Source organism: Trichosurus vulpecula, chromosome 2 (assembly GCF_011100635.1).
Source record: "Trichosurus vulpecula isolate mTriVul1 chromosome 2, mTriVul1.pri, whole genome shotgun sequence".
NCBI classification, from domain to species: Eukaryota; Metazoa; Chordata; class Mammalia; order Diprotodontia; family Phalangeridae; genus Trichosurus; species Trichosurus vulpecula.
The window spans coordinates 3,591,076-3,607,136 of NC_050574.1; the positions used below are offsets into that span (position 1 = coordinate 3,591,076).

Below are 16,061 nucleotides of genomic sequence, written 5' to 3' on the forward strand. Positions count from 1 at the left end.
ATCCACCTTCTCTTTCTGTTTACTCAGGACCCCCCTTCTCAGGTTTATGACCCCTATAATCCTCTGGTCTCTCTCTTTTCTCTGTAGTCATCTCATCAGAGTTTCCAAGGCATCCATCCTAAGCTATGCCTTCTGGGCACTTTCTTCCACTGCCTGGAAGAGCTTTCCCCAAGGCTCCCCTTTTCTACTGTACCTCACTCTTGGAACAAGTTGCTTACTGTAGGCGTCAAAGAGGACATTGTCCCATGTTCAGGTAACCCTGCCCAGCTCCCACCCCCCCACTCTCTTGTTGATCTTTTTTTCCTATATTTGCTTGGAAATCTCCCTGAGTGGAGCGTTCTCCCTCCCCTCAAGGAGCCACTTGCCCCCAGGAGTTCCAACTCCCCCCTTCCTAGGACAAGCAGACTTTTCAGGCACCAAATCCCCCAGGCCTCGTCCAGTACAAAATCATCTCCTTTCAGTTCTAGGAGCAGGCATCAGGGAGACCCCCTCCCACTTCCAGTGTAAGGCCTCCTCCTGTTCTCTTCCTTTCCAGTCTTTCCTCTCCTTGTCGTCTACTCCCCTGCAGGCTCTTCTGCTCTTTGCTAGCACCTTCTTGACCTCAGTTCATCACTTGCTCCTCTTTATTCCCCTGTTTCCCTTCCCCACTTTCATGTACTCCTATGTTGTAAAAACAGCCCCACAAAAGAAGCATTGGTTTTCCTTTGGAGGGTATCGCCAGGTTCTGTCCACCTCTTCACTCATGTCTCTTGCAGATTTCTACCTTCTAAAAGACATCTACAAGATGTCTCCTTGTGTGTATTTAGAAAGAAGTCTCTCTTCCTGGTCTGTCTCTTGTCCACGGTTGCTGGTATTTTCCTTGACTGCTGCATTTATTCATCCTTCCTGCTTTTCTGTCGTTTGGGGAGTTCAGAAGTAAATTATCTCTTTCGTGCTCGTTTTCTTTCTCAAAACGTTTCAGACTTTTCTTTATCATTGAGCATCCATCTTTTGTGTCCTGGTTAAGGTGAGATTTGCAGGATAGGTCACCCTGGGCTGCATGCTGAGCTCCAGTGTTCTTTGGATCACTTACTTTCATTCCCTCTTCCTTTTTCTAGTGGATGAAGAATATTCTTGTGTTATTCAAGTGGCCTTTGCTTTGTATTTGCAGGCCTTTCTCCCATTGGCTTTCAGAACTTGTTGATTCGGAATTGGATTATTAAATGTATCCACAGTGTGTCTTGGAATTTGCAGCCTTGGGTTTTTTTGGTTTTTTTTCTGGAGACAATCTATGAAGTCTTTCCATTGGAACTTCATTTTCTGTGTTTAGTTCTGGATGGTTCTCTTCTATTGTTTCTTTCATTATGGGGTAGAGTTTTTTTTGTCCTGCCACGTTCTTGTGGGAGGCTTACCATCTTGAGCTTGCCTCCACACACCCTATGTTAATGTTTTGCTTACATGGTGAGCATTTTTTCTTCCAGTATTCTTGGTTTTTCTCCTCTACTTCTACATTGTCTTTCATTTCTGTGCATTTGCATTCCTAATCTATCATTCTCCTTTTAGTTTCTGTGGGGAGGCTTGCCATGGCAGGTTCAAGGCTTTCTGTCTTCCTAGTTTTGTCGTGTGAGCTGGAAATTCTGCCCTCAGATTTCTTATTTTTTGTCTTAAACACTCAGGATCAGGGTGCTGTGGTGCCATGTCCTCCTCCAATGCCAAAGACTCCACTGTCTCTTTATTCTGTGGTATTTATTCCTGATACCTGAATCGGTTTACTAGATCCAGATGCCATATTTCTTTCTGTTGTTACTATTTTTCCTAGTGACTCATCTGTTTACGTTCAGGGTCTTTAAGATTTCTTCTTCCTGAAATCTTTGGTACTCTGTCTACCCTCCCAACCCTACCTCCTTAATTTCTTTATTGGTCACTTCTGACTCTCTCTGCTCTGCTTGTGTTTTCCTTGGAGGCCAGATCTCTAAGCATCTCAGCCTCCTTCTACTCTGCCGGGACTGATTTTGGGGTGGTCAGAATTGGCCCCATGTGGATGCTGGGCTCTTTGCTTCAGGCTTGCTGGAGTGATCCACAGACCTGCCTCTGCATGGTCTCCTGTCCTGGTGCCTTTCACCCTCTGTTCCTTAGTTCTCCAGCCTAGCACTGGAAGTTCAGTGCCTGCTTTGTGTGCATGGGCAGTTCAGAGCTTTGCAGTGCTGCTGCTTCTTGGCAGGAGACCCTGGCAGGCTTTTGTTCTTGAAGGGCTGTGACTAAGCTGGCTGTTGAGGCTCAAGATAATTTACACAGCCTGCAGGTGGGGTCTTCTCAGTACTGGAAAAAGGGAGAGGGAACCAGGATGCAGGAGCCTGTGCCATATCTTTGGTTTACTAGTCCACTTTCATTGCCAGTATTGTGGGAGGTGAGGAAGGAGTCCTAAATGAGCCCAGGGGCATTGATCATCCGTTCCTGGGCTTGGAGGGTTTGCTTTTTATATTGTTTTAGATTCTTCTTGTCCCAGATCATGGAAATAGCTGAAGTAGCTTTTAGATTTGGTGCATGATTTGTTTTGGTGACATTTGAGAGGTTGGAGGGGTTGAAGAAATATCTAGTCCACTATCTTAGTGCCCCTGTGACCTAGAAGTCATCCACATCCCCTTTGTGTCTATTACAGGCCCTTCCCCCAGTACCAGCATCTCCTTCTTGCCCACTAGACACCAGGGCTGTCTAAGAATATGGCAGGTGGGCCAGCATGAATGTGTTTGGTGTTTCAGGAAGCTGTGACCTTCAGAGATGTGGTCTTGGACTTCACCTGGGAGGAGTGGGGTTGCTTGAGTGCTGCTCAGAGGAAGCTCTACCGAGATGTGATGCTGGAGAACTACAGGAACCTGGTGTCCCTGGGTAAGGCTGCCTCCCCCTGGGAATTGGGGTCTGCCCTGGGGGAATCAGAACTTATGGATGTGGAGCACAGATCTGTAGGACTCCCTCATTGGCTCAGATGAGGGACTTCTGAAATCAGGGGTTCTTTTTGGCTTTTAGACCCAGAGACAGGATCTGTCTTTACCTTCCCTGGGCTCTTCTTAGTCAGGGAGATTCCCCAAGATGCCTCTGTAGAGAGTTCCCTAGGTTGAAGTTACTTTTCTAGTACTTGCAGGGGCATTGGAGGTGATCTGCTGCAAACCTTTTATTATAAGTGGGAGAAATGCCCAAAAGTTGGAAAGTGATTGGTGCGAGGTCACCCTGCAAGGGAACTTTAGATGAGGACTTGAACTGGGATCTCTTCAGTCCCAGTCCAGGATAGTTTTCCTTTGCAATCGATCAATTGAACATGCAAATTGCATATATTAAGTGCCTAGTGTAGACCAGGAACTGGGCTAAGTGTCATGTATACAGAAAGAGGCCAAAGACAGCCTCTTCTCGCAAGGAGCTCACAGTCTAATGGGGGAGACAACATGCAAATAAACATATACAAAGCAAGCTCTATATAGGTTGAATAGAAAATCATGAAAAGAGGAAAAACAATAGAATTAAGAGGGATGATGGAGGGCTTCCTATAGAAGGTGGGTATTGAGTTGGGACTTGAAAGAAGCTGGGAAGGTCAGTGGTCTGAAGAGAGGAGAAAGAACATTCCATGCATCAGGGGTGGCCAGAGAAAATGCCAAAGGAGAGAGCTGGTCTTATTTGTGGAACAACCAGGAGGTGATTTTTAGTGGGTTGAAGAATATGTGTGGGGGAGTGAGTTGTAAGAAGAAGAGAAAGTCAGGAGGAGAAAGGTCATTAAGGACTTTGAAGGCCAAGCAGAGTATTTGGTATGGGATCCTGGAGACAACAGGGAGCCCCTGAAGATTTTGACTAATGGGGGGGGTGATGTGATCAGACCTACACTTTAGGAATATCATGTTAGGGATTACATAGGTCAATGGGGCAGTCAATAGGAGTTTTGGGATAACTAGTGTCTACAGAACTTTACAACCATGTAACAGGGATAACACAAGATAAGCATATAAAGCCCTGTCATCATTCCCCCCTCAAGGGGCTCAAAATCTTGGGTAAGGGGCAAAGATCTCATCCTCCATAGCTTCTTCCTACTGAAATTGGACATAGAGCTGTCCCTGCCCCAAGCGGTCAAAAGTCCCATTTGAGAAGTCAGTACTTTATCTGCCATTCAGAGCTAGATCAACACCAGGTCCAGGGATGACACATCACAGTCATGGACAGGTCCAGCGGTGACCTCCGGCTTAAGCGATCAGGGATCTGCCGGTGAAGGGTACTAAGCCTGTAGGAAACAAATCTAGCAAACAAATTTAACAGACAGAAAGCCAAAAAGAAACAAGGAGACTATCATAGCCTCATTCATGATGGAATACATGAGTCAAGGGTACAATTTGGTAATTATCTTCTGAATAAACAACAGTTACAGTATCATCCTTCCCATATGTTAAAAGTTTCCACAGCCTTCGGGACATAGTCCGGCTTCTGTTTTACCCATACTTTAGCTCCCAATTTTATTCCATCAGTAGAACCAAACCCTTCCCTTCCTCTGCTAGTTATCTTGGAAGGATGGTCACTTTTCACAAGGGGTATTGTTTCACAAGGAATAATAATCACTTGAACTATTCTGTGATTTTTACAAAACTGTATGTGTTGTTAACCCAAATTTTGGAATGTCACAATAATTTCTCCTTGACAATTAGAATCTGTCACTCCAGCCAGTACATGTACTCCTCGAGCTGCTAATCCTGATTTAGGTAATATCTGTCCAAATTGGTTCTTAGGGATTCTCATACATATTCCAGTAGAAATTTTTCTTATCTCTTTATTATCCAATCAAAAGTCTTCTAAACAATGTAAATCATATCCTGCCAAACCAGATATTCCTGGAGACGGTGGTGGGACATCTTCCCTCACAGTCCAGTACTCAATATTTGAGATCTTATGTGTTTGTTGTTTTCTAATTTGCAGATTTGGGGTCATCATTCTGGCCAGAGGTGTACTTGCTCCTAATGGTCTATTATTCAAATTACATAAAGCAGTAAACAAATTATCCTTCCAATGTTGATATGAATATTAGAACTTAACTTTCCTAACTGTTCTTTGAATAATCCATCCATTCTTTCAATTAATCCAGGTGCTTATGGATAACATGGAATATGATATATCTACTCGATATTGTTCAATACACAATAACTCTTCATCTCATTACCTTTGAAATGTGACCCATTGTTACTTTGAATCTGCATTGGGGTTCCATAATATAGAGTTATGATATCTAATGTTTTACAGGTGTTTTCTGGGACAAGCCACTAATACACCTTAATAGGTGTCAACACAAGTATATATAAATTTACATCCTTTATCTTGGGGTAGTGCTTCAATATAATCTATCTCCCATATCTGGGCTGGAACTTTTCCCCTTGCTGTCTCTCCAGTTGCTACCCAAGGAATAGTTTGTTCCTTTTCCAGTTGACGTATATAACATTCCTCTGCTACTTGTTTTAACAATGAATGAGAGATGCTAATACCTTGATCTTGTGCCCACTGGCATGTGACCTGGACCCCTAAATGTCCAGCCATTTGGTGGACCCACTTTGATAGTACTGGATCATCAGTTGGGGTCAGAATAGGGACAGTATGTTGAATAGCAATCTTTGCTACTTGATCAGCATGTTCATTGTACTCATGTTCTGGCATAGTGAGGGCCACGTGAGTGTCTACATGAAAAACTGACAAATTAGTAACCAAAGACATGTCCCATATATCTTCCCATAATTCTTTGCCCCAAACTTGTTAACCATGAATTTCCTAATTCTGATTTTTCCACATTGGGATCCATGTAGCTAACCCATTAGCTACTGCCCACAAATCAGTGAATATATGACACTGTCCTCCTTGTTCTGCTTTAATAGCTTGACATACTGCCATAAGTTCAGCATATTGACTACTTCCACCTATCCTAGTAATTTCCAAAGTCCACTTAGTACATGGGTTATAGGCTACTGCTTTCTGATATCTTTTATGGCCCAAATATTTTGTTGTCCCATCAGTAAACCATGCATATTTCTTCTATTCTTCAGTTAATCCATCATATCCTTCATTCCATTTTACCAAGGATTGTACCAACTCTTGCCTTGGTTCAGGGGGTTTAATCATTTCCATCAGTGTCTGTGTTTGCTATAGATTCATGTAGAGCAGAAACTCCACTTTTGCCTGTCTTAGATCTATTTTGAATATACCATTTCCATTTAATTATGCTAGTCTCTTGCACATGCCCAATTCTGTGAGATGCTGGGGTACTCATTACCCAGGTCATAATCGGGATTCCAGGCCTCAATATCACTTCATGACCCAGAGTCAGTTGTTCAGTCTCCACCAAAGCCCAATATGCAGCTAACAACTGCTTTCCAAAAGGTATATATTGAACTCCAGATGAAGGAAGTTTCCTAGAACAAAATCCTAAGGGTACATTTTGGCTTTGTTGTTTTTGCCATAAACTCCAGTTTGCATATTCATCCTGTACAGTCACTTATAATTCTACTGGGCCACTTTGCATAGGCCATAAATCTGGAGCCAATTGTATAGCAGCCTTGACTGTTTCAAAATCTTGACTCTGTTCAATTCCCCTTTCAAATTCATATTTTTTCCTGGTAATTTTGTATAAGGGTTTCAAAATCTGACCAAGATGTGGAATGTGGTGCCTCCAATATCCAAGTAGTCCTAAGAACTTTGGGGCCTCTTTTTTATTCGTGAGGATAGGAAAATCATGAATCTTTTGTTGAACTTGTGGGAGAATTTCTCACAGTGCTTTATTCCATTGTGTCTCCCAAAATTTTCCAGTTTAAGCTGGTCCTTGAATCTTTGCAGGGTTAATTTCTATCCTTTGCTTTTCATATGCTCAATTAATAGTGTCAAACTCTTCTTCATTTCTTTTACATTTTCTCCCTGTGTCATAATATCATCTATGTAGTGGATAAACTTTACACCAGGTAACTTTAATTCATCCAAATGTTCAGCCAAAATCCTATGACAAATAGTTGAGCTATGCAGATATCCTTTTGGCAAGTAGGCAAAAATATATTGTCAGCCCTGCTACATGAAAGCAAACTGGTTCCATTGTTTGGATTGTAAAGGATTGTAAAGAAAGCACTGACCAAATCAATAACTGCATACCAAGTCCCATCTGTTTTAACAATCGGCTAACAATTCCTGTGGGGGTGTAAGATCCCCCCACAGCCAGCACCCAGGAGGCTGCTGGCATGTCGGGAAAGCACAGGTTCTTTTTATCTGCTTAAACAAGGCAACCACGATGAAGGGGCTGACCAGCTTACTTTAAGCCAGCATTCAGTTAGCATACAGACAACATTCATTTAGTTCAGGGGAAACATGCCAGCATTCAGTTAGCATTCAGTTAGTTCAGGGGAGCATATACACAAGCATCAAGAGACATACTTCAGGGGAAAAAACCAACACCCTGAGGTTCAGAACATTCATTTAGTTCGGGGGAAACGAACCAGCACCCCGAACCTCAAAACGAAAATACAAACAAATTACAAATATCAACAGACAGACCCAATACAATTCATAGTTACCAACATCTGGGCTCAGCCCAAGAGCAAGGGCTGGCCCAGAGTCATGCTCCCCACTGCTCCCACACCAACCGGAAAAGGAGAAAAAGGGCTCTTCAAGCTGTCCTCTCCCCTCTTATAGAGTTTTTGACATCATCAAGCGCTGCCTGAATGACCAGAGCCGATTGGTTCTTGAGTTGGCCTCTCCCCCTAGCATAGACTAGGTTAACACCCAATAGGGCATGGCTCTGGAGTCAACACCTTCCCTCAGCCAGCCCCATGACTCATCACACAGGAAGTTCTCTGCTCCCAGGCATGGCCCAGCAATGCTCAATGAGATAAACTGAGTCACTCAAAGAAAACAAAGGCCACTCTGGCTATACCATCATATGTCTGGATCTTTTCTATTAAGGTAACAGTATCTGGAACAGCAGCATACAAGGGAAGTGTCACTTTATTCAGTTGTCTATAATCCACTGTCATTCTCTACTTTCTGACTTTTTAACTGGCCAGACAGGATTATTCCATCAAGTAGTTGTAGGAACTAACACTCCTGCCTCAACATATAACTTTATAGTACTGGCAATTTCATCTGGCCCACCTGACACATGATACTGCTTCAAAGTAATTACTTTAGAAGGTTCAGGTAAAGTGATTGGGTCCATTTTTATTTTTCCCACCAAAACTGTATTAATTCCTGTCTTCCTTACTGCAAATTGATATCTCCCCTCAGGCAAATTCAGAGTCATGCCTTTCAATATATCTATTCCAATGATGTATTCAGGAATGGATACAGTAACCACCATATATTCTTTCTCAGGCAGTTGTCCAGTTTTCATCATCAGTTTAACTTGTCTGGATGATATTTCATTCCCTCCCAGTCCTGTGATGGTAATAGGAGTTCCATGCTTAAATTTGTCAGGATTTCCATATATAAGGGAGGCCCATGCCCCAATGTCTATCACTGCCATAGTTATAGTATTTGATCCATTTTTCCAATATATGGTCAGATTAATATGGGGTCTGTAATCCCATCTGTGTGTTTCTTTAATCTGAACTGGGACTAAGCCTATACCCTAGTCTTCTTTAGGTTGTGACTCACTTGGACACAAGGGTTCAAGATCTGTAGGATTTGTAGGGGCAGTTCTTCTCTATTCTGTCTGCTATTAATAATTCTCAATAAAGTAGTAAATGTTGCTTTTCTTGTCACTCTATTCTGACTTTGTATCCACTGGTATTCACTCTTCTCTCTCGAGGAAATTTATCTTTTCCCCAGTCTCCTAACTCACTGAACTGTGAAATATTACCTGGCACCTCTGAAAGAGAGTGCCCTACCTCCCCAATTAGCAGAGTCAGAACTAGGTGTTTATAAGCAGGGGGAGCTGTCTAAACTATTAAATTTCTATGAGAGACTCCCAAGGGAGTATCATAGTATGCATCTCTGTTTCCTGTCATAATATCAGTCTTCATTACCTCCTCCTTTAACTTTCTCACAATCCAAGATATTAATGATTCTCCCATTCCTTGGGTAAACCTACTCAAGATATCTGTGATTTCCTACTGTGTAAAATCTTCCAACATGTCTCAAAATAATGTTTTATTTTCTTGGGTCTCTTGCTTCCTTTGCAGTATAGGGAGTACTTCTGTCTGAGGAGCCTGATCTAATGTATCATTTTCTGGCTCAGGAGCATCATGCCACAAAGTATCATTTCGTGTCTCACCTCCTAATATTGTATCATTGTCTCCTGACTCTCTTCCACTGTCACCATGGCAACAAGCTAGACTCCACCTGGGCTGAATTCAGATGCATTTTTTACCTCCTTGGCTTCCTCTTTTTTCTAGCCAAATTAACATCAAAATCAGTTAATTCCTGAACAATATTCTGTTCTTCTGCCACCTGAGATTTCCCCATCTTGTTGTGGTATAGAAATATTCCAATTCAGGCTAGCTAATTCTCTTTCCATCTAAGTTTTCTCTTTTAACAATCTGTCCATTCTTCCATAATCGGACAATAAGCTGATAACAATATCCAGCCTTGCCTAGAGAGTACTATTGGATTAACTTTAATTTCTTGCAAACATCTTTCCAAAGAGGGTTTTCCCCTCTGTAGCCTCTGTTTCCAGTCTTCACTGGAAGCCCTCCTCCAATAGACTGTTCCCTTGCTAGGGGGGAATAAGGTCCCATCCTGGATAATCATTTCTTCCTCTAAATCCCTTCTACCTCCAAATAGAGATTTTATACGATCCCATACTTGTCACCAAATGTGTTAGCAAGGTAATAATCACAATATTGAGAATAATTGTTAATATGGCTATGTAGTTTTGTATTACAAAATATAAGAGACTCTGCATATAGAAAGTAGAACAAGTAAACCATTTACTTAGACACCAAAGAACCAGATCCCAAAACCAATAAGTCCAACCCATCCAAGCAGCAAGCAAATTCTAGAACCAGTAAGTCCACTTTATAATAGCAGCAAAGAACCTGAAACACAACATCACAGTAGGGAGCCAAGCCATCCCATAATGTTCCCACCCCCTGCTGGGACCTTGCCACCAGCAATCATTCACAGCACAGGCAACATACATCTACTTTCTCCCTCAGCTCTAACCGCTCTCAGCATTTCCTGCTCCACCCTTCCAGTTCCTCTCTTTCAGCAAGTTCCTCCCACCATGTGTGACTTAGGCTTCCTGCAACATAAGCAGGTGTAGCAACAGTTTGGCTAGCAGCTGCTGTGGGGGGTGAAAGACCAACACAAGCCCAACAACAAGAACACTGCCAGCACAGGTTCTTTTGATCTGCTTTAATAAGGAAAGCAACATTAAGGGGTTAACAATCTTATTTCAATCCAACATACAAATATATCATTCACTTAATTCAGGGGCAAAATCCAGCACCCTGAACTTCAGAGCAAATACAAATAAATTACAAACAGACATTATAAACAGACCAAATACAATTCATAGTTACCAAGAAACCAACATCTGAGTTCAGGAGCTGCGGAGCTCATAACAATGGCTGGCCCAGAGTCCTGGGCCACTCCTCCTGTGGCTCAGAGCCCCAAGTAAATAGCTCTGTTCTCTCTTTTTATACACTCATTAGCCATCCTGAAACGTCATCTGAGTGACCAGAGCTTAGGCTCCTACTATTGGCTCTGGTCTTAGCAACTCCCCTTAGGACCCTGAGGGCTTCACACCCACATAAGCTTAGCACCTAGTAGGTGGGGGTTTGGGCCTAGGGGTTTGTACCTAGTAAGGCTCAATCAAAGAGACTTAATTAATTTATCATTCTAAAACACTAAAACAGTCCCAACTTAATTGATATTACAGCAGGTCACATGGGCCTATTAATGGGTGGGAAAGATCTTCAATTTTAAATTACCACTACACTTGCCTGTCTCCTTTGTGATCTCCTTCCAGCTTCAGCACATGCAGAGCTATCTCATTTTCTCTTCTATGAGCAGGGCTTCCTGGTCCCAAGCCAGGCCTCATCTCCTGGTTGGAGGGAGGGGAAGAGCCACACACATGGGATTCATTGGGACCTGCTGCCAATAGCTCATCTTTGTTTGAAGGAGAAAATCCCAGGAGTCAGCTGGGAGCCAGTGGGTGGAGCCGCCCAGCTGGTCTCTTATGTATGGCCATCTTTGAAGACCTGGATGGTGCAGGTAGGTGTGTGGAGATGACCATCAGGAGCCTTGTGGCCATGTGCAGGAGACTCACTCCACCAGGCTGGAAAGCAGGAAGTTCTCTCCCCACAGTTCTTCAAAGCTGTGCTTTCTTCCCCAGTCTTGGGGACTCAGAATCAAGGGATAAAAAGGGCAGGGTCCAACTCTGGGAGGACAGAGCATAGATTCATGAATCACTAGAAATATTCCTTCAATAAAGGAATGCCTTCCTGGGCGACCTGCTAAGGCTACTCTGCCTTGGGAAAGCCTCTAGACCAGGGCTTCTTCACCTCTTTTGTTCCATGGACCCCTTGGGCAGCCTGGCAAATCCTGTGGACCCCTTCTTGGAAGAATCTTCTTAAATGCATAAAACAAAATACAAAGAAGATTACAAGGGAAATGATTTCTGTTGAAGGCTACCAAAATGTTACTTGTATAAAGTTCACGGATCCCAGATTAAGAAGGCTCTGCTCCATTCAGAGAAAAGATAAACCAATCATTATCAAAAACTATCCCAGCAGGTAGCCCAGGCCTTGTATCAAGAATGATTTAGTCACCACCACCATCACTAGACAGACCATGTTAATTAAGTGCCCTGTGATTCCATTACTATTCCTTCTGAGCTCCTCATGCAAAGCATGTTCCCCTGTATGTGCTGAAATCACCCCTTACCAGCTTCCTGAGGATACACATGGCTTTGCTGGCTTGTGTTTGTTTACCAAGCACTTAGCACAGCCCCATTATGTCATTGATCTGTAATTCTGCAGAGGTAGGGGTTTTACCAGATCCCTCCATGGCCACAGTACCAGTGCTAGCCAGAGCCCTTTGCACTAATGCTAAGCTTCTAGATGGACAACAAAATATTAGGCCCAGAATTGAGGAGACCTGCCTGGTGAGCTGACACACTTAATGGTGATTTTCCCAGCTTCCTATCTTGGGCTCTGAAGTTATGGGAGTCCTTAAGAGTGTGTTCCTCATAAAGGGCAGGATTGCCCCCCTGGAGAGGGTCTGCCTGAATGCACACATGCACTTCATCAAGCCTCCTAACTTCTCTGAACCTCACTGTCTCCATTTGTCAAATGAGAAGGATGTGACTGGATTGAGCTTTCCAGCTCTGGCATTAGGTGATTGCTGTTCCATCTCTGCATTGATGCAGGTTTTGAAATTGAATAATGTCCTTCCCTTTCTGCCATTACATTTTTTTCCAATCAGTCAATCAAAAACCATTTATTAAATGCCTACTACGTGCCAAGAACTGTGCTCAGTGCTTACAAAAAGAGGCAAAAGAAAGCCCCTGCCCTCAAGGAACTTACAGTCTGATACATAGGATTCAAATTTTTTTTTCCCTATCGATTATGTTTTTTAAAGTGTAAAATCTAAGGTTGAAGAGAAAGTCCCAAGTGCAGCCTAGAGAGGAATGAGGCAGAAGGATTCATGGTTCTGGTATAAGTTTGACTAATAATAAGTTTTGCACAGGACTTTGTATATTCTCTAGGATTAGCTTTCTAGCCCTCCTGGTTCAACTTTTGTTCCTTTTTTTCCTCAGTTTGGGATACTAAATTCAAGAACCAGAAGTCAACAGAAAAGCAAGATTTAGGACCAGAAGAAACATTAGTGGAAAGACTCCCTGGAGATGTTCTCAGGACCCAAACCTTTGTGGGTGACCCAAGCCAAGAGATCAGGTTATGGAAACAAATGCAAAACCTGGCAGGGGAGATGCCAAGGCAAATAATCTCCCAGCAAAGTCATTTGAGCCACTTGATTCTGGACAAGAAAACTCCTATTGGGCACAGAGGCCATGAATGTGTTAACATTAGCAAAAAAATCCACAAGAGCACCTGCAGGCCCAAGAGATCATGGAGTGAGAATGAAGGTGAGAGTCTTCCAGCCCTGATTCGAGCCCCAGGTCTGTGTAGAGTAGAGAAATCCTGGCATTGTGAGGAGTTTGAAAAGATTTTGAGCCAGAATGCAGGAATGATCCAACATCAGAGAATTTACATTGGAGAGAAAGCTGAGAAATCCAGGGAAGGTGGGAAGAACTTCCAGGAAATCTCCCACCTTGTGGAAAAGCAGAGAATTCACACTGGAGAGAAATCTTATACATGTAAGGACTGTGGAAAGTCTTTTACCCAATATTCATACCTTAGTAATCATGAAAGGATGCATACTAGAGAGAGACTTCATGAATGTAAGGAATGTGGGAAGGCCTTCAACTGGAAGTCTTACCTCATTGGACACCAGAGAATTCACACTGGAGAGAAACCTTATGAATGTAAGGGATGTGGAAAAGCCTTCAGCCATAGCTCAGCCCTTATTGCACACCAGAGAGTTCATACTGAAGAGAAGCCCTATAAATGTAAGGAATGTGGGAAGGCCTTCAAATGGAAGTCAGGCCTCAACCAACACCAGAGAATTCATACTGGAGAGAAACCTTATCAATGTAAGGATTGCGGGAAGGCTTTCAACTGGAAAACACCTCTCATTCAACACCAGAGAATTCACACTGGAGAAAAGCCTTATAAATGTGGTGAATGTGGGAAGGCCTTCAGCCAAAACTCAGCTCTTATTGTACATAAAAATATTCATACTGGAGAGAAACCTTATCGGTGTCAGGAATGTGGAAAGGCTTTTCACTTGAATTCACACCTCATTCAGCACAGGAGAATTCACACTGGAGAGAAACCCTATGAATGTAAGGAATGTGGGAAGGCCTTTAGCCAAAGTTCATCACTTATTATACACCAGAGAATGCACACCGGAGAGAAACCTTATCAATGTAAGGAATGTGGGAAGGCCTTCAGTAGGAGCTCATCCCTTTTTGAACACCACAGAGTTCATACTGGAGAGAGACCTTTCAAATGTAAGGAGTGTGGGAAGTCCTTTAACAGGAATTCCTATCTCATTCAACATCAAAATTCTCACTGGACAGAAACCCTAGATGTATAAGGAAACATGGGCAGAGTTGTATGGTATGATGCAGACAGCAGATCCAAAAGTACAATATTTTGACGATAATAGTGTGTTAAAATTGTATCCTGTTCTTGTCTCTCTAGGTCTTCCCTCTCTCTTTCTCTCTCACCACACACGTATCAAGTAACCAATATAAGGTAATAGTAGTAGGAAGGAGAATTTCAAAGAGGGACCTAGAAGTTACTTACAGACTATTCCATAAATTGAGGGACCAAACTGTCTCATGAATTGAGGGAGAACAGGAGCTATTGCCAACTGCCTCATAAATTAACTGAGACCACATCCTAAGACAATGCACTAAATTAGGGGGAGCCAGCTAGGCCTTACTGTAAGGGTCCCTGGATCCTACCACTGCCTGTGGTCTGTAAGCCCCAGATAAGCTCCAGGCTCAAGCCTTAAAACCAGCAGAAGCCCAGCAAATGTTATACTAATGAATTAACCCTAAAGTGTTGCTCCCAATTTTGAGATGGTGTGGATATGTTAATGAACCAAGACAGAGGTGGCATGCATAAGAGTTAGTCCTTCCGCCACCCCATACTGACATCCCATAAAAATGAGCTCTCCCACACTTCTGCTCTTCTGTCCCCCACCCCAGCATTCCCCACCTGCTCCTGGTCTATGCCGTCCAAGTGTTTGTGACTCCAGTGCAGTTATAGAAGTAATCTGTACCCTTGTACCTCCCCGTCTTGCCCACATCTGACTCCCTCCCTCTATCACTCCCTCCCATCTTCCCATGCCATCTGCCTCTGCACTCCCTCCACTGTCTGCCTCTGTGCCTTATTAAAGAGTGATTGAAGCATTATTCCCCACTGCTGCCATCGTGGTCTTTTCCGGTGGGTATCCAAAGAACTCAATATACCCACCTCCTCTGAACCCCAATGCCTCCATCATGGCTCCTCTTTCCTGGCAGCACCAGGACTAGAGTATCCACTGCTTATAGCTGCCCCTCCCATGAACAAACCGTGGTGCAATGAATGAGTAAGGATGGCAAACGAACCTCAGGTCCTTTTGTCAAGACGACAGTTCCTTTATTTGGGTCATAATAAATCCATACACAATTCTCTGTAAATTAGTAATGCCATACATAAATAATGACAAATGTATGCATAATAAGTAATTCCACATAATTCTATGAATTCATACTTTAAGTAGCATTCATAAACAGCAGTAAGGACAACCAAAGAGCTGGTAGCACACCATGCTGGTTCTGGGATATTGACATTAAATTTCTGCTAATAATTGGCAGATATAAAAAATGACATTGTATGAGTCAAAACCTGCCCCTTCACCACTATTGCTTAACTTTTTAAAGAGAATCTACTTTGTACCTTTTGCAGGATGGGTAGGGGGAGGGGGGGCGTGAAGCTTCCTGGGAGAGATCTGCCAAATCGAAAGCAAATATCGGTTTGCTAATATTGGAAAGCTTTCAGCCGCAACTCATCCCTTGAAGGTTTGTTCATTAAATGGAAAAGATTGATCAATATAGCGAATGTGGGAAATCCTTCTAGAGCAGACAACAAGAGTGGAGAATCACATGGAAAAACAGACCTGAGATGTATGCATGTGGGAAACAAGTCATTGAAATTTACTGTCCTTAGTCTGTGCTGAGGAGAAGCTTTGTGGCTGGATTAGAGGTAGTGTGACTCAACAGGACTTCACAGAACCCTAGCCTTCACATTCTGCTTCAGCTTCCATGAGGCCTCAGGAAAGTCATTTCACTGTGTGTCTTGGTTTCCTCCTCCAGCTACCTAGGTTAGTAATTCTCACACTGCCTGTGAGGATTATTATGAAGATCATGTGTCATAATATCTCTAATCATAAACTATCATCATCTGTGTGTAAAAACAAACAAAATAAGGAGGGAAGTGGGTGAGGGAGAGATCCAGACAAAATTTCATTAA

At 42.9% G+C, this 16,061-nt stretch overlaps 1 pseudogene; it reads left to right on the plus strand.

Annotated features, from left to right (window-relative positions):
• Positions 1-16,061, plus strand: part of LOC118839952 — a 228,461-nt pseudogene that overhangs the window by 22,596 nt on the left and 189,804 nt on the right.